This window comes from Cyclopterus lumpus, chromosome 8, assembly GCF_009769545.1.
Source record: "Cyclopterus lumpus isolate fCycLum1 chromosome 8, fCycLum1.pri, whole genome shotgun sequence".
Classification (NCBI taxonomy): Eukaryota; Metazoa; Chordata; class Actinopteri; order Perciformes; family Cyclopteridae; genus Cyclopterus; species Cyclopterus lumpus.
This window is the reverse complement of record NC_046973.1, coordinates 910966-931918: the sequence shown is the minus strand read 5'-3', so window position 1 is coordinate 931918 and position 20953 is coordinate 910966. Positions and strand designations below refer to the sequence as shown.

General features: G+C 29.9%; 1 protein-coding gene across 1 annotated transcript in view; it reads right to left on the bottom strand.

Annotated features, from left to right (window-relative positions):
* The window catches only part of si:dkeyp-113d7.1 (uncharacterized protein LOC407709 homolog), a 40566-nt gene that overhangs the window by 18606 nt on the left and 1007 nt on the right, over positions 1 to 20953 (bottom strand). The gene's annotated exons all lie outside the window — the stretch shown is intronic.

The window sequence follows — 20953 nt, the reverse complement described above, 5'->3', positions numbered from 1 at the left end:
CTTTTACTACTTTAACTAGTGTGTTGACAATATGCATGTACTTTTACTACTTTAACTAGTGTGTTGACAATATGCATGTACTTTTACTACTTTAACTAGTGTGTTGACAATATGCATGTACTTTTACTACTTTAACTACAGTGTGTTGACAATATGCATGTACTTTTACTACTTTATATACAGTGTGTTGACAATATGCATGTACTTTTACTACTTTAACTAGTGTGTTGACAATATGCATGTACTTTTACTACTTTATATACAGTGTGTTGACAATATGCATGTACTTTTACTACTTTAACTAGTGTGTTGACAATATGCATGTACTTTTACTACTTTATATACAGTGTGTTGACAATATGCATGTACTTTTACTACTTTAACTACAGTGTGTTGACAATATGCATGTACTTTTACTACTTTAACTAGAGTGTTGACAATGTGCATGTACTTTTACTACTTTAACTAGTGTGTTGACAATATGCATGTACTTTTACTACTTTAACTAGTGTGTTGACAATATGCATGTACTTTTACTACTTTAACTAGAGTGTTGACAATGTGCATGTACTTTTACTACTTTAACTAGTGTGTTGACAATATGCATGTACTTTTACTACTTTATATACAGTGTGTTGACAATATGCATGTACTTTTACTACTTTAACTAGTGTGTTGACAATATGCATGTACTTTTACTACTTTAACTAGTGTGTTGACAATATGCATGTACTTTTACTGCTTTATATACAGTGTGTTGACAATATGCATGTACTTTTACTACTTTAACTACAGTGTGTTGACAATATGCATGTACTTTTACTACTTTATATACAGTGTGTTGACAATATGCATGTACTTTTACTACTTTAAATACAGTGTGTTGACAATATGCATGTACTTTTACTACTTTAACTAGTGTGTTGACAATATGCATGTACTTTTACTACTTTAACTAGTGTGTTGACAATATGCATGTACTTTTACTACGTTAACTACAGTGTGTTGACAATATGCATGTACTTTTACTACTTTAACTAGAGTGTTGACAATGTGCATGTACTTTTACTACTTTAACTAGTGTGTTGACAATATGCATGTACTTTTACTACTTTATATACAGTGTGTTGACAATATGCATGTACTTTTACTACTTTAACTAGTGTGTTGACAATATGCATGTACTTTTACTACTTTAACTAGTGTGTTGACAATATGCATGTACTTTTACTGCTTTATATACAGTGTGTTGACAATATGCATGTACTTTTACTACTTTAACTAGTGTGTTGACAATATGCATGTACTTTTACTGCTTTATATACAGTGTGTTGACAATATGCATGTACTTTTACTACTTTAACTACAGTGTGTTGACAATATGCATGTACTTTTACTACTTTATATACAGTGTGTTGACAATATGCATGTACTTTTACTACTTTAAATACAGTGTGTTGACAATATGCATGTACTTTTACTACTTTAACTAGTGTGTTGACAATATGCATGTACTTTTACTACTTTAACTAGTGTGTTGACAATATGCATGTACTTTTACTACTTTAACTAGTGTGTTGACAATATGCATGTACTTTTACTACGTTAACTACAGTGTGTTGACAATATGCATGTACTTTTACTACTTTAACTACAGTGTGTTGACAATATGCATGTACTTTTACTACTTTATATACAGTGTGTTGACAATATGCATGTACTTTTACTACTTTAACTAGTGTGTTGACAATATGCATGTACTTTTACTACTTTAACTAGTGTGTTGACAATATGCATGTACTTTTACTACTTTATATACAGTGTGTTGACAATATGCATGTACTTTTACTACTTTATATACAGTGTGTTGACAATATGCATGTACTTTTACTACTTTAAATACAGTGTGTTGACAATATGCATGTACTTTTACTACTTTATATACAGTGTGTTGACAATATGCATGTACTTTTACTACTTTATATACAGTGTGTTGACAATATGCATGTACTTGTACTACTTTAAATACAGTGTGTTGACAATATGCATGTACTTTTACTACTTTATATACAGTGTGTTGACAATATGCATGTACTTTTACTACTTTAACTAGAGTGTTGACAATGTGCATGTACTTTTACTACTTTAACTAGTGTGTTGACAATATGCATGTACTTTTACTACTTTAACTAGTGTGTTGACAATATGCATGTACTTTTACTACTTTATATACAGTGTGTTGACAATATGCATGTACTTTTACTACTTTATATACAGTGTTGACAATGTGCATGTACTTTTACTACTTTAACTAGTGTGTTGACAATATGCATGTACTTTTACTACTTTATATACAGTGTGTTGACAATATGCATGTACTTTTACTACTTTATATACAGTGTGTTGACAATATGCATGTACTTTTACTACTTTAACTAGTGTGTTGACAATATGCATGTACTTTTACTACTTTAACTAGTGTGTTGACAATATGCATGTACTTTTACTACTTTAACTACAGTGTGTTGACAATATGCATGTACTTTTACTACTTTATATACAGTGTGTTGACAATATGCATGTACTTTTACTACTTTAAATACAGTGTGTTGACAATATGCATGTACTTTTACTACTTTAACTAGTGTGTTGACAATATGCATGTACTTTTACTACTTTAACTAGTGTGTTGACAATATGCATGTACTTTTACTACTTTATATACAGTGTGTTGACAATATGCATGTACTTTTACTACTTTAACTAGTGTGTTGACAATATGCATGTACTTTTACTACGTTAACTACAGTGTGTTGACAATATGCATGTACTTTTACTACTTTAACTACAGTGTGTTGACAATATGCATGTACTTTTACTACTTTAACTACAGTGTGTTGACAATATGCATGTACTTTTACTACTTTATATACAGTGTGTTGACAATATGCATGTACTTTTACTACTTTAACTAGTGTGTTGACAATATGCATGTACTTTTACTACTTTAACTAGTGTGTTGACAATATGCATGTACTTTTACTACTTTAACTAGTGTGTTGACAATATGCATGTACTTTTACTACTTTATATACAGTGTGTTGACAATATGCATGTACTTTTACTACTTTAACTACAGTGTGTTGACAATATGCATGTACTTTTACTACATTAACTAGTGTGTTGACAATATGCATGTACTTTTACTACTTTAACTACAGTGTGTTGACAATATGCATGTACTTTTACTACTTTATATACAGTGTGTTGTCAATATGCATGTACTTTTACTACATTAACTAGTGTGTTGTCAATATGCATGTACTTTTACTACTTTAACTAGTGTGTTGACAATATGCATGTACTTTTACTACTTTAACTAGTGTGTTGACAATATGCATGTACTTTTACTACTTTATATACAGTGTGTTGACAATATGCATGTACTTTTACTACTTTAACTAGTGTGTTGACAATATGCATGTACTTTTACTACTTTATATACAGTGTGTTGACAATATGCATGTACTTTTACTACTTTAACTAGTGTGTTGAAATATGCATGTACTTTTACTACTTTATATACAGTGTGTTGACAATATGCATGTACTTTTACTACTTTATATACAGTGTGTTGACAATATGCATGTACTTTTACTACTTTAACTAGTGTGTTGACAATATGCATGTACTTTTACTACTTTATATACAGTGTGTTGACAATATGCATGTACTTTTACTACTTTATATACAGTGTGTTGACAATATGCATGTACTTTTACTACTTTATATACAGTGTGTTGACAATATGCATGTACTTTTACTACTTTATATACAGTGTGTTGACAATATGCATGTACTTTTACTACGTTAACTACAGTGTGTTGACAATATGCATGTACTTTTACTACTTTAACTACAGTGTGTTGACAATATGCATGTACTTTTACTACTTTATATACAGTGTGTTGACAATATGCATGTACTTTTACTACGTTAACTACAGTGTGTTGACAATATGCATGTACTTTTACTACAGTGTGTTGACAATATGCATGTACTTTTACTACTTTATATACAGTGTGTTGACAATATGCATGTACTTTTACTACTTTAACCAGTGTGTTGACAATATGCATGTACTTTTACTACTTTAAATACAGTGTGTTGACAATATGCATGTACTTTTACTACTTTATATACAGTGTGTTGACAATATGCATGTACTTTTACTACTTTAACTAGTGTGTTGACAATATGCATGTACTTTTACTACTTTATATACAGTGTGTTGACAATATGCATGTACTTTTACTACTTTAACTAGAGTGTTGACAATATGCATGTACTTTTACTACTTTAACTAGTGTGTTGACAATATGCATGTACTTTTACTACTTTATATACAGTGTGTTGACAATATGCATGTACTTTTACTACTTTAACTAGTGTGTTGACAATATGCATGTACTTTTACTACTTTAAATACAGTGTGTTGACAATATGCATGTACTTTTACTACTTTAACTAGTGTGTTGACAATATGCATGTACTTTTACTACTTTAACTAGAGTGTTGACAATGTGCATGTACTTTTACTACTTTAACTACAGTGTGTTGACAATATGCATGTACTTTTACTACTTTAACTAGTGTGTTGACAATATGCATGTACTTTTACTACAGTGTGTTGACAATATGCATGTACTTTTACTACAGTGTGTTGACAATATGCATGTACTTTTACTACTTTAACCAGTGTGTTGACAATATGCATGTACTTTTACTACTTTAACTAGTGTGTTGACAATATGCATGTACTTTTACTACTTTAACTAGTGTGTTGACAATATGCATGTACTTTTACTACTTTATATACAGTGTGTTGACAATATGCATGTACTTTTACTACTTTATATACAGTGTGTTGACAATATGCATGTACTTTTACTACTTTATATACAGTGTGTTGACAATATGCATGTACTTTTACTACTTTAAATACAGTGTGTTGACAATATGCATGTACTTTTACTACTTTAACTACAGTGTGTTGACAATATGCATGTACTTTTACTACTTTATATACAGTGTGTTGACAATATGCATGTACTTTTACTACTTTATATACAGTGTGTTGACAATATGCATGTACTTTTACTACTTTAACTAGTGTGTTGACAATATGCATGTACTTTTACTACTTTAACTAGTGTGTTGACAATATGCATGTACTTTTACTACTTTATATACAGTGTGTTGACAATATGCATGTACTTTTACTACTTTAACTAGTGTGTTGACAATATGCATGTACTTTTACTACTTTAACTAGTGTGTTGACAATATGCATGTACTTTTACTACTTTAACTAGTGTGTTGACAATATGCATGTACTTTTACTACTTTATATACAGTGTGTTGACAATATGCATGTACTTTTACTACTTTAACTAGTGTGTTGACAATATGCATGTACTTTTACTACTTTAACTAGTGTGTTGACAATATGCATGTACTTTTACTACTTTATATACAGTGTGTTGACAATATGCATGTACTTTTACTACTTTAACTAGTGTGTTGACAATATGCATGTACTTTTACTACTTTATATACAGTGTGTTGACAATATGCATGTACTTTTACTACTTTATATACAGTGTGTTGACAATATGCATGTACTTTTACTACTTTAACTACAGTGTGTTGGCAATATGCATGTACTTTTACTACTTTATATACAGTGTGTTGACAATATGCATGTACTTTTACTACTTTAACTAGTGTGTTGACAATATGCATGTACTTTTACTACTTTAACTAGTGTGTTGACAATATGCATGTACTTTTACTACTTTAACTAGAGTGTTGACAATATGCATGTACTTTTACTACTTTAACTAGAGTGTTGACAATATGCATGTACTTTTACTACTTTATATACAGTGTGTTGACAATATGCATGTACTTTTACTACTTTATATACAGTGTGTTGACAATATGCATGTACTTTTACTACTTTATATACAGTGTGTTGACAATATGCATGTACTTTTACTACTTTAAATACAGTGTGTTGACAATATGCATGTACTTTTACTACTTTATATACAGTGTGTTGACAATATGCATGTACTTTTACTACTTTAACTAGAGTGTTGACAATATGCATGTACTTTTACTACTTTAACTAGTGTGTTGACAATATGCATGTACTTTTACTACTTTATATACAGTGTGTTGACAATATGCATGTACTTTTACTACTTTATATACAGTGTGTTGACAATATGCATGTACTTTTACTACTTTAACTACAGTGTGTTGACAATATGCATGTACTTTTACTACTTTAACTACAGTGTGTTGACAATATGCATGTACTTTTACTACTTTAACTAGTGTGTTGACAATATGCATGTACTTTTACTACTTTAACTAGTGTGTTGACAATATGCATGTACTTTTACTACTTTATATACAGTGTGTTGACAATATGCATGTACTTTTATTACTTTATATACAGTGTGTTGACAATATGCATGTACTTTTATTACTTTATATACAGTGTGTTGACAATATGCATGTACTTTTACTACTTTAACTAGAGTGTTGACAATATGCATGTACTTTTATTACTTTATATACAGTGTGTTGACAATATGCATGTACTTTTACTACTTTATATACAGTGTGTTGACAATATGCATGTACTTTTACTACTTTAACTAGTGTGTTGACAATATGCATGTACTTTTACTACTTTATATACAGTGTGTTGACAATATGCATGTACTTTTACTACTTTAACTAGTGTGTTGACAATATGCATGTACTTTTACTACTTTAACTAGTGTGTTGACAATATGCATGTACTTTTACTACGTTAACTACAGTGTGTTGACAATATGCATGTACTTTTACTACTTTAAATACAGTGTGTTGACAATATGCATGTACTTTTACTACTTTAACTACAGTGTGTTGACAATATGCATGTACTTTTACTACTTTATATACAGTGTGTTGACAATATGCATGTACTTTTACTACTTTAACTAGTGTGTTGACAATATGCATGTACTTTTACTACTTTAACTAGTGTGTTGACAATATGCATGTACTTTTACTACTTTATATACAGTGTGTTGACAATATGCATGTACTTTTACTACTTTAACTAGTGTGTTGACAATATGCATGTACTTTTACTACTTTAACTAGTGTGTTGACAATATGCATGTACTTTTACTACTTTAACTAGTGTGTTGACAATATGCATGTACTTTTACTACTTTATATACAGTGTGTTGACAATATGCATGTACTTTTACTACTTAAACTAGTGTTTTGACAATATGCATGTACTTTTACTACTTTAACTAGTGTGTTGACAATATGCATGTACTTTTACTACTTTATATACAGTGTGTTGACAATATGCATGTACTTTTACTACTTTAACTAGTGTGTTGACAATATGCATGTACTTTTACTACTTTAACTAGTGTGTTGACAATATGCATGTACTTTTACTACTTTATATACAGTGTGTTGACAATATGCATGTACTTTTACTACTTTAACTAGTGTGTTGACAATATGCATGTACTTTTACTACTTTAACTAGTGTGTTGACAATATGCATGTACTTTTACTACTTTATATACAGTGTGTTGACAATATGCATGTACTTTTACTACTTTAACTAGTGTGTTGACAATATGCATGTACTTTTACTACTTTAACCAGTGTGTTGACAATATGCATGTACTTTTACTACTTTAACTAGTGTGTTGACAATATGCATGTACTTTTACTACTTTATATACAGTGTGTTGACAATATGCATGTACTTTTACTACTTTAACTAGTGTGTTGACAATATGCATGTACTTTTACTACTTTAACTACAGTGTGTTGACAATATGCATGTACTTTTACTACTTTATATACAGTGTGTTGACAATATGCATGTACTTTTACTACTTTAACTAGTGTGTTGACAATATGCATGTACTTTTACTACTTTAACTAGTGTGTTGACAATATGCATGTACTTTTACTACTTTAACTAGAGTGTTGACAATATGCATGTACTTTTACTACTTTATATACAGTGTGTTGACAATATGCATGTACTTTTACTACTTTATATACAGTGTGTTGACAATATGCATGTACTTTTACTACTTTATATACAGTGTGTTGACAATATGCATGTACTTTTACTACTTTAAATACAGTGTGTTGACAATATGCATGTACTTTTACTACTTTATATACAGTGTGTTGACAATATGCATGTACTTTTACTACTTTAACTAGAGTGTTGACAATGTGCATGTACTTTTACTACTTTAACTAGTGTGTTGACAATATGCATGTACTTTTACTACTTTTTATACAGTGTGTTGACAATATGCATGTACTTTTACTACTTTATATACAGTGTGTTGACAATATGCATGTACTTTTACTACTTTAACTACAGTGTGTTGACAATATGCATGTACTTTTACTACTTTATATACAGTGTGTTGACAATATGCATGTAGTTTTACTACTTTAACTACAGTGTGTTGACAATATGCATGTACTTTTACTACTTTAACTAGTGTGTTGACAATATGCATGTACTTTTATTACTTTATATACAGTGTGTTGACAATATGCATGTACTTTTACTACTTTAACTAGAGTGTTGACAATATGCATGTACTTTTATTACTTTATATACAGTGTGTTGACAATATGCATGTGCTTTTACTACTTTATATACAGTGTGTTGACAATATGCATGTACTTTTACTACTTTAACTAGTGTGTTGACAATATGCATGTACTTTTACTACTTTAACTAGTGTGTTGACAATATGCATGTACTTTTACTACGTTAACTACAGTGTGTTGACAATATGCATGTACTTTTACTACTTTAACTACAGTGTGTTGACAATATGCATGTACTTTTACTACTTTAACTACAGTGTGTTGACAATATGCATGTACTTTTACTACTTTATATACAGTGTGTTGACAATATGCATGTACTTTTACTACTTTAAATACAGTGTGTTGACAATATGCATGTACTTTTACTACTTTATATACAGTGTGTTGACAATATGCATGTACTTTTACTACTTTAACTACAGTGTGTTGACAATATGCATGTACTTTTACTACTTTATATACAGTGTGTTGACAATATGCATGTACTTTTACTACGTTAACTACAGTGTGTTGACAATATGCATGTACTTTTACTACTTTAACTACAGTGTGTTGACAATATGCATGTACTTTTACTACTTTATATACAGTGTGTTGACAATATGCATGTACTTTTACTACTTTAACTACAGTGTGTTGACAATATGCATGTACTTTTACTACTTTAACTACAGTGTGTTGACAATATGCATGTACTTTTACTGCTTTATATACAGTGTGTTGACAATATGCATGTACTTTTACTACTTTATATACAGTGTGTTGACAATATGCATGTACTTTTACTACTTTATATAGTGTGTTGACAATATGCATGTACTTTTACTACTTTATATACAGTGTGTTGACAATATGCATGTACTTTTACTACTTTATATACAGTGTGTTGACAATATGCATGTACTTTTACTACTTTAACTAGAGTGTTGACAATATGCATGTACTTTTACTACTTTAACTAGTGTGTTGACAATATGCATGTACTTTTACTACTTTATATACAGTGTGTTGACAATATGCATGTACTTTTACTACTTTAACTAGAGTGTTGACAATATGCATGTACTTTTACTACTTTAACTAGTGTGTTGACAATATGCATGTACTTTTACTACTTTATATACAGTGTGTTGACAATATGCATGTACTTTTACTACTTTAACTAGTGTGTTGACAATATGCATGTACTTTTACTACTTTAACTAGTGTGTTGACAATATGCATGTACTTTTACTACTTTATATACAGTGTGTTGACAATATGCATGTACTTTTACTACTTTAACCAGTGTGTTGACAATATGCATGTACTTTTACTACTTTATATACAGTGTGTTGACAATATGCATGTACTTTTACTACTTTATATACAGTGTGTTGACAATATGCATGTACTTTTACTACTTTATATACAGTGTGTTGACAATATGCATGTACTTTTACTACGTTAACTACAGTGTGTTGACAATATGCATGTACTTTTACTACTTTAACTACAGTGTGTTGACAATATGCATGTACTTTTACTACTTTATATACAGTGTGTTGACAATATGCATGTACTTTTACTACGTTAACTACAGTGTGTTGACAATATGCATGTACTTTTACTACAGTGTGTTGACAATATGCATGTACTTTTACTACTTTATATACAGTGTGTTGACAATATGCATGTACTTTTACTACTTTAACCAGTGTGTTGACAATATGCATGTACTTTTACTACTTTAAATACAGTGTGTTGACAATATGCATGTACTTTTACTACTTTATATACAGTGTGTTGACAATATGCATGTACTTTTACTACTTTAACTAGTGTGTTGACAATATGCATGTACTTTTACTACTTTATATACAGTGTGTTGACAATATGCATGTACTTTTACTACTTTAACTAGAGTGTTGACAATATGCATGTACTTTTACTACTTTAACTAGTGTGTTGACAATATGCATGTACTTTTACTACTTTATATACAGTGTGTTGACAATATGCATGTACTTTTACTACTTTAACTAGTGTGTTGACAATATGCATGTACTTTTACTACTTTAAATACAGTGTGTTGACAATATGCATGTACTTTTACTACTTTAACTAGTGTGTTGACAATATGCATGTACTTTTACTACTTTAACTAGAGTGTTGACAATGTGCATGTACTTTTACTACTTTAACTACAGTGTGTTGACAATATGCATGTACTTTTACTACTTTAACTAGTGTGTTGACAATATGCATGTACTTTTACTACAGTGTGTTGACAATATGCATGTACTTTTACTACAGTGTGTTGACAATATGCATGTACTTTTACTACTTTAACCAGTGTGTTGACAATATGCATGTACTTTTACTACTTTAACTAGTGTGTTGACAATATGCATGTACTTTTACTACTTTAACTAGTGTGTTGACAATATGCATGTACTTTTACTACTTTATATACAGTGTGTTGACAATATGCATGTACTTTTACTACTTTATATACAGTGTGTTGACAATATGCATGTACTTTTACTACTTTATATACAGTGTGTTGACAATATGCATGTACTTTTACTACTTTAAATACAGTGTGTTGACAATATGCATGTACTTTTACTACTTTAACTACAGTGTGTTGACAATATGCATGTACTTTTACTACTTTATATACAGTGTGTTGACAATATGCATGTACTTTTACTACTTTATATACAGTGTGTTGACAATATGCATGTACTTTTACTACTTTAACTAGTGTGTTGACAATATGCATGTACTTTTACTACTTTAACTAGTGTGTTGACAATATGCATGTACTTTTACTACTTTATATACAGTGTGTTGACAATATGCATGTACTTTTACTACTTTAACTAGTGTGTTGACAATATGCATGTACTTTTACTACTTTAACTAGTGTGTTGACAATATGCATGTACTTTTACTACTTTAACTAGTGTGTTGACAATATGCATGTACTTTTACTACTTTATATACAGTGTGTTGACAATATGCATGTACTTTTACTACTTTAACTAGTGTGTTGACAATATGCATGTACTTTTACTACTTTAACTAGTGTGTTGACAATATGCATGTACTTTTACTACTTTATATACAGTGTGTTGACAATATGCATGTACTTTTACTACTTTAACTAGTGTGTTGACAATATGCATGTACTTTTACTACTTTATATACAGTGTGTTGACAATATGCATGTACTTTTACTACTTTATATACAGTGTGTTGACAATATGCATGTACTTTTACTACTTTAACTACAGTGTGTTGACAATATGCATGTACTTTTACTACTTTATATACAGTGTGTTGACAATATGCATGTACTTTTACTACTTTAACTAGTGTGTTGACAATATGCATGTACTTTTACTACTTTAACTAGTGTGTTGACAATATGCATGTACTTTTACTACTTTAACTAGAGTGTTGACAATATGCATGTACTTTTACTACTTTAACTAGAGTGTTGACAATATGCATGTACTTTTACTACTTTATATACAGTGTGTTGACAATATGCATGTACTTTTACTACTTTATATACAGTGTGTTGACAATATGCATGTACTTTTACTACTTTATATACAGTGTGTTGACAATATGCATGTACTTTTACTACTTTAAATACAGTGTGTTGACAATATGCATGTACTTTTACTACTTTATATACAGTGTGTTGACAATATGCATGTACTTTTACTACTTTAACTAGAGTGTTGACAATGTGCATGTACTTTTACTACTTTAACTAGTGTGTTGACAATATGCATGTACTTTTACTACTTTATATACAGTGTGTTGACAATATGCATGTACTTTTACTACTTTATATACAGTGTGTTGACAATATGCATGTACTTTTACTACTTTAACTACAGTGTGTTGACAATATGCATGTAGTTTTACTACTTTAACTACAGTGTGTTGACAATATGCATGTACTTTTACTACTTTAACTAGTGTGTTGACAATATGCATGTACTTTTACTACTTTAACTAGTGTGTTGACAATATGCATGTACTTTTACTACTTTATATACAGTGTGTTGACAATATGCATGTACTTTTATTACTTTATATACAGTGTGTTGACAATATGCATGTACTTTTATTACTTTATATACAGTGTGTTGACAATATGCATGTACTTTTACTACTTTAACTAGAGTGTTGACAATATGCATGTACTTTTATTACTTTATATACAGTGTGTTGACAATATGCATGTACTTTTACTACTTTATATACAGTGTGTTGACAATATGCATGTACTTTTACTACTTTAACTAGTGTGTTGACAATATGCATGTACTTTTACTACTTTATATACAGTGTGTTGACAATATGCATGTACTTTTACTACTTTAACTAGTGTGTTGACAATATGCATGTACTTTTACTACTTTAACTAGTGTGTTGACAATATGCATGTACTTTTACTACGTTAACTACAGTGTGTTGACAATATGCATGTACTTTTACTACTTTAAATACAGTGTGTTGACAATATGCATGTACTTTTACTACTTTAACTACAGTGTGTTGACAATATGCATGTACTTTTACTACTTTATATACAGTGTGTTGACAATATGCATGTACTTTTACTACTTTAACTAGTGTGTTGACAATATGCATGTACTTTTACTACTTTAACTAGTGTGTTGACAATATGCATGTACTTTTACTACTTTATATACAGTGTGTTGACAATATGCATGTACTTTTACTACTTTAACTAGTGTGTTGACAATATGCATGTACTTTTACTACTTTAACTAGTGTGTTGACAATATGCATGTACTTTTACTACTTTAACTAGTGTGTTGACAATATGCATGTACTTTTACTACTTTATATACAGTGTGTTGACAATATGCATGTACTTTTACTACTTAAACTAGTGTTTTGACAATATGCATGTACTTTTACTACTTTAACTAGTGTGTTGACAATATGCATGTACTTTTACTACTTTATATACAGTGTGTTGACAATATGCATGTACTTTTACTACTTTAACTAGTGTGTTGACAATATGCATGTACTTTTACTACTTTAACTAGTGTGTTGACAATATGCATGTACTTTTACTACTTTATATACAGTGTGTTGACAATATGCATGTACTTTTACTACTTTAACTAGTGTGTTGACAATATGCATGTACTTTTACTACTTTAACTAGTGTGTTGACAATATGCATGTACTTTTACTACTTTATATACAGTGTGTTGACAATATGCATGTACTTTTACTACTTTAACTAGTGTGTTGACAATATGCATGTACTTTTACTACTTTAACTAGTGTGTTGACAATATGCATGTACTTTTACTACTTTAACTAGTGTGTTGACAATATGCATGTACTTTTACTACTTTATATACAGTGTGTTGACAATATGCATGTACTTTTACTACTTTAACTAGTGTGTTGACAATATGCATGTACTTTTACTACTTTAACTACAGTGTGTTGACAATATGCATGTACTTTTACTACTTTATATACAGTGTGTTGACAATATGCATGTACTTTTACTACTTTAACTAGTGTGTTGACAATATGCATGTACTTTTACTACTTTAACTAGTGTGTTGACAATATGCATGTACTTTTACTACTTTAACTAGAGTGTTGACAATATGCATGTACTTTTACTACTTTATATACAGTGTGTTGACAATATGCATGTACTTTTACTACTTTATATACAGTGTGTTGACAATATGCATGTACTTTTACTACTTTATATACAGTGTGTTGACAATATGCATGTACTTTTACTACTTTAAATACAGTGTGTTGACAATATGCATGTACTTTTACTACTTTATATACAGTGTGTTGACAATATGCATGTACTTTTACTACTTTAACTAGAGTGTTGACAATGTGCATGTACTTTTACTACTTTAACTAGTGTGTTGACAATATGCATGTACTTTTACTACTTTTTATACAGTGTGTTGACAATATGCATGTACTTTTACTACTTTATATACAGTGTGTTGACAATATGCATGTACTTTTACTACTTTAACTACAGTGTGTTGACAATATGCATGTACTTTTACTACTTTATATACAGTGTGTTGACAATATGCATGTAGTTTTACTACTTTAACTACAGTGTGTTGACAATATGCATGTACTTTTACTACTTTAACTAGTGTGTTGACAATATGCATGTACTTTTATTACTTTATATACAGTGTGTTGACAATATGCATGTACTTTTACTACTTTAACTAGAGTGTTGACAATATGCATGTACTTTTATTACTTTATATACAGTGTGTTGACAATATGCATGTGCTTTTACTACTTTATATACAGTGTGTTGACAATATGCATGTACTTTTACTACTTTAACTAGTGTGTTGACAATATGCATGTACTTTTACTACTTTAACTAGTGTGTTGACAATATGCATGTACTTTTACTACGTTAACTACAGTGTGTTGACAATATGCATGTACTTTTACTACTTTAACTACAGTGTGTTGACAATATGCATGTACTTTTACTACTTTAACTACAGTGTGTTGACAATATGCATGTACTTTTACTACTTTATATACAGTGTGTTGACAATATGCATGTACTTTTACTACTTTAAATACAGTGTGTTGACAATATGCATGTACTTTTACTACTTTATATACAGTGTGTTGACAATATGCATGTACTTTTACTACTTTAACTACAGTGTGTTGACAATATGCATGTACTTTTACTACTTTATATACAGTGTGTTGACAATATGCATGTACTTTTACTACGTTAACTACAGTGTGTTGACAATATGCATGTACTTTTACTACTTTAACTACAGTGTGTTGACAATATGCATGTACTTTTACTACTTTATATACAGTGTGTTGACAATATGCATGTACTTTTACTACTTTAACTACAGTGTGTTGACAATATGCATGTACTTTTACTACTTTAACTACAGTGTGTTGACAATATGCATGTACTTTTACTGCTTTATATACAGTGTGTTGACAATATGCATGTACTTTTACTACTTTATATACAGTGTGTTGACAATATGCATGTACTTTTACTACTTTATATAGTGTGTTGACAATATGCATGTACTTTTACTACTTTATATACAGTGTGTTGACAATATGCATGTACTTTTACTACTTTATATACAGTGTGTTGACAATATGCATGTACTTTTACTACTTTAACTAGAGTGTTGACAATATGCATGTACTTTTACTACTTTAACTAGTGTGTTGACAATATGCATGTACTTTTACTACTTTATATACAGTGTGTTGACAATATGCATGTACTTTTACTACTTTAACTAGAGTGTTGACAATATGCATGTACTTTTACTACTTTAACTAGTGTGTTGACAATATGCATGTACTTTTACTACTTTATATACAGTGTGTTGACAATATGCATGTACTTTTACTACTTTAACTAGTGTGTTGACAATATGCATGTACTTTTACTACTTTAACTAGTGTGTTGACAATATGCATGTACTTTTACTACTTTATATACAGTGTGTTGACAATATGCATGTACTTTTACTACTTTAACCAGTGTGTTGACAATATGCATGTACTTTTACTACTTTATATACAGTGTGTTGACAATATGCATGTACTTTTACTACTTTAACTAGTGTGTTGACAATATGCATGTACTTTTACTACTTTAACTAGAGTGTTGACAATATGCATGTACTTTTACTACTTTAACTAGTGTGTTGACAATATGCATGTACTTTTACTACTTTATATACAGTGTGTTGACAATATGCATGTACTTTTACTACTTTAACTAGTGTGTTGACAATATGCATGTACTTTTACTACTTTAACTAGTGTGTTGACAATATGCATGTACTTTTACTACTTTAAATACAGTGTGTTGACAATATGCATGTACTTTTACTACTTTAACTAGTGTGTTGACAATATGCATGTACTTTTACTACTTTATATACAGTGTGTTGACAATATGCATGTACTTTTACTACTTTAACTAGAGTGTTGACAATGTGCATGTACTTTTACTACTTTAACTAGTGTGTTGACAATGTGCATGTACTTTTACTACTTTAACTAGTGTGTTGACAATATGCATGTACTTTTACTACTTTAACTACAGTGTGTTGACAATATGCATGTACTTTTACTACTTTATATACAGTGTGTTGACAATATGCATGTACTTTTACTACTTTAACTACAGTGTGTTGACAATATGCATGTACTTTTACTACAGTGTGTTGACAATATGCATGTACTTTTACTACTTTAACTACAGTGTGTTGACAATATGCATGTACTTTTACTACAGTGTGTTGACAATATGCATGTACTTTTACTACTTTAACCAGTGTGTTGACAATATGCATGTACTTTTACTACTTTAACTAGTGTGTTGACAATATGCATGTACTTTTACTACTTTAACTAGTGTGTTGACAATATGCATGTACTTTTACTACTTTAACTACAGTGTGTTGACAATATGCATGTACTTTTACTACTTTAACTAGTGTGTTGACAATATGCATGTACTTTTACTACTTTATATACAGTGTGTTGACAATATGCATGTACTTTTACTACTTTATATACAGTGTGTTGACAATATGCATGTACTTTTACTACGTTAACTACAGTGTGTTGACAATATGCATGTACTTTTACTACTTTAACTACAGTGTGTTGACAATATGCATGTACTTTTACTACGTTAACTACAGTGTGTTGACAATATGCATGTACTTTTACTACTTTAACTACAGTGTGTTGACAATATGCATGTACTTTTACTACTTTAACTACAGTGTGTTGACAATATGCATGTACTTTTACTACTTTAACTAGTGTGTTGACAATATGCATGTACTTTTACTACTTTATATACAGTGTGTTGACAATATGCATGTACTTTTACTACTTTAACTACAGTGTGTTGACAATATGCATGTACTTTTACTACGTTAACCAGTGTGTTGACAATATGCATGTACTTTTACTACTTTATATACAGTGTGTTGACAATATGCATGTACTTTTACTACTTTATATACAGTGTGTTGACAATATGCATGTACTTTTACTACTTTAAATACAGTGTGTTGACAATATGCATGTACTTTTACTACTTTATATACAGTGTGTTGACAATATGCATGTACTTTTACTACTTTAACTAGAGTGTTGACAATGTGCATGTACTTTTACTACTTTATATACAGTGTGTTGACAATATGCATGTACTTTTACTACTTTAACTAGTGTGTTGACAATATGCATGTACTTTTACTACTTTATATACAGTGTGTTGACAATATGCATGTACTTTTACTACTTTAACTAGTGTGTTGACAATATGCATGTACTTTTACTACTTTATATACAGTGTGTTGACAATATGCATGTACTTTTACTACTTTATATACAGTGTGTTGACAATATGCATGTACTTTTACTACTTTATATACAGTGTGTTGACAATATGCATGTACTTTTACTACTTTAACTACAGTGTGTTGGCAATATGCATGTACTTTTACTACTTTATATACAGTGTGTTGACAATATGCATGTACTTTTACTACTTTAACTAGTGTGTTGACAATATGCATGTACTTTTACTACTTTAACTAGTGTGTTGACAATATGCATGTACTTTTACTACTTTATATACAGTGTGTTGACAATATGCATGTACTTTTACTACTTTAACTACAGTGTGTTGACAATATGCATGTACTTTTACTACTTTAACTAGTGTGTTGACAATATGCATGTACTTTTAGTACTTTATATACAGTGTGTTGACAATATGCATGTACTTTTACTACTTTAACTAGTGTGTTGACAATATGCATGTACTTTTACTACTTTAACTAGTGTGTTGACAATATGCATGTACTTTTACTACTTTATATACAGTGTGTTGACAATATGCATGTACTTTTACTACTTTAACTAGTGTGTTGACAATATGCATGTACTTTTATTACTTTATATACAGTGTGTTGACAATATGCATGTACTTTTATTACTTTATATACAGTGTGTTGACAATATGCATGTACTTTTACTACTTTAACCAGTGTGTTGACAATATGCATGTACTTTTACTACTTTATATACAGTGTGTTGACAATATGCATGTACTTTTACTACTTTAACTAGTGTGTTGACAATATGCATGTACTTTTACTACTTTAACTAGAGTGTTGACAATATGCATGTACTTTTACTACTTTAACTAGTGTGTTGACAATATGCATGTACTTTTACTACATTAACTACAGTGTGTTGACAATATGCATGTACTTTTACTACTTTATATACAGTGTGTTGACAATATGCATGTACTTTTACTACATTAACTAGTGTGTTGACAATATGCATGTACTTTTACTACTTTAACTAGTGTGTTGACAATATGCATGTACTTTTACTACTTTATATGCAGTGTGTTGACAATATGCATGTACTTTTACTACTTTAACTAGTGTGTTGACAATATGCATGTACTTTTACTACTTTAACTACAGTGTGTTGACAATATGCATGTACTTTTACTACTTTATATACAGTGTGTTGACAATATGCATGTACTTTTACTACTTTAACTACAGTGTGTTGACAATATGCATGTACTTTTACTACTTTAACTACAGTGTGTTGACAATATGCATGTACTTTTACTGCTTTATATACAGTGTGTTGACAATATGCATGTACTTTTACTACTTTATATACAGTGTGTTGACAATATGCATGTACTTTTACTACTTTAACTAGTGTGTTGACAATATGCATGTACTTTTACTACTTTAACTAGTGTGTTGACAATATGCATGTACTTTTACTACTTTAACTAGTGTGTTGACAATATGCATGTACTTTTACTACTTTATATGCAGTGTGTTGACAATATGCATGTACTTTTACTACTTTAACTAGTGTGTTGACAATATGCATGTACTTTTACTACTTTAACTACAGTGTGTTGACAATATGCATGTACTTTTACTACTTTATATACAGTGTGTTGACAATATGCATGTACTTTTACTACTTTAACTAGTGTGTTGACAATATGCATGTACTTTTACTACTTTAACTAGTGTGTTGACAATATGCATGTACTTTTACTACTTTATATACAGTGTGTTGACAATATGCATGTACTTGTACTACTTTAACTACAGTGTGTTGACAATATGCATGTACTTTTACTACTTTAACTACAGTGTGTTGACAATATGCATGTACTTTTACTACTTTAACTAGTGTGTTGACAATATGCATATACTTCTACTACTTTATATACAGTGTGTTGACAATATGCATGTACTTTTACTACTTTATATACAGTGTGTTGACAATATGCATGTACTTTTACTACTTTAACTAGTGTGTTGACAATATGCATGTACTTTTACTACTTTAAATACAGTGTGTTGACAATATGCATGTACTTTTACTACTTTAAATACAGTGTGTTGACAATATGCATGTACTTTTACTACTTTAAATACAGTGTGTTGACAATATGCATGTACTTTTACTACTTTAACTAGTGTGTTGACAATATGCATGTACTTTTACTACTTTATATACAGTGTGTTGACAATATGCATGTACTTTTACTACTTTATATACAGTGTGTTGACAATATGCATGTACTTTTACTACTTTAACTAGTGTGTTGACAATATGCATGTACTTTTACTACTTTATATACAGTGTGTTGACAATATGCATGTACTTTTACTACTTTAACTAGTGTGTTGACAATATGCATGTACTTTTACTACTTTAACTACAGTGTGTTGACAATATGCATGTACTTTTACTACTTTAACTAGTGTGTTGACAATATGCATGTACTTTTACTACTTTAACTAGTGTGTTGACAATATGCATGTACTTTTACTACTTTAACTAGTGTGTTGACAATATGCATGTACTTTTACTACTTTAACTAGTGTGTTGACAATATGCATGTACTTTTACTACTTTACCACCGTTGTGTCCAATGTTTACTTGAGGAGGTTTCGACTGCAACACTTATACTTGTCGGACTTTCACTCACTATTTAGGTCATTTTACTACAGTAAGGAATGTGAATATGTTTTAAAGCTGCAGCGGCTACCGTGCGCGTGGCCGTTAA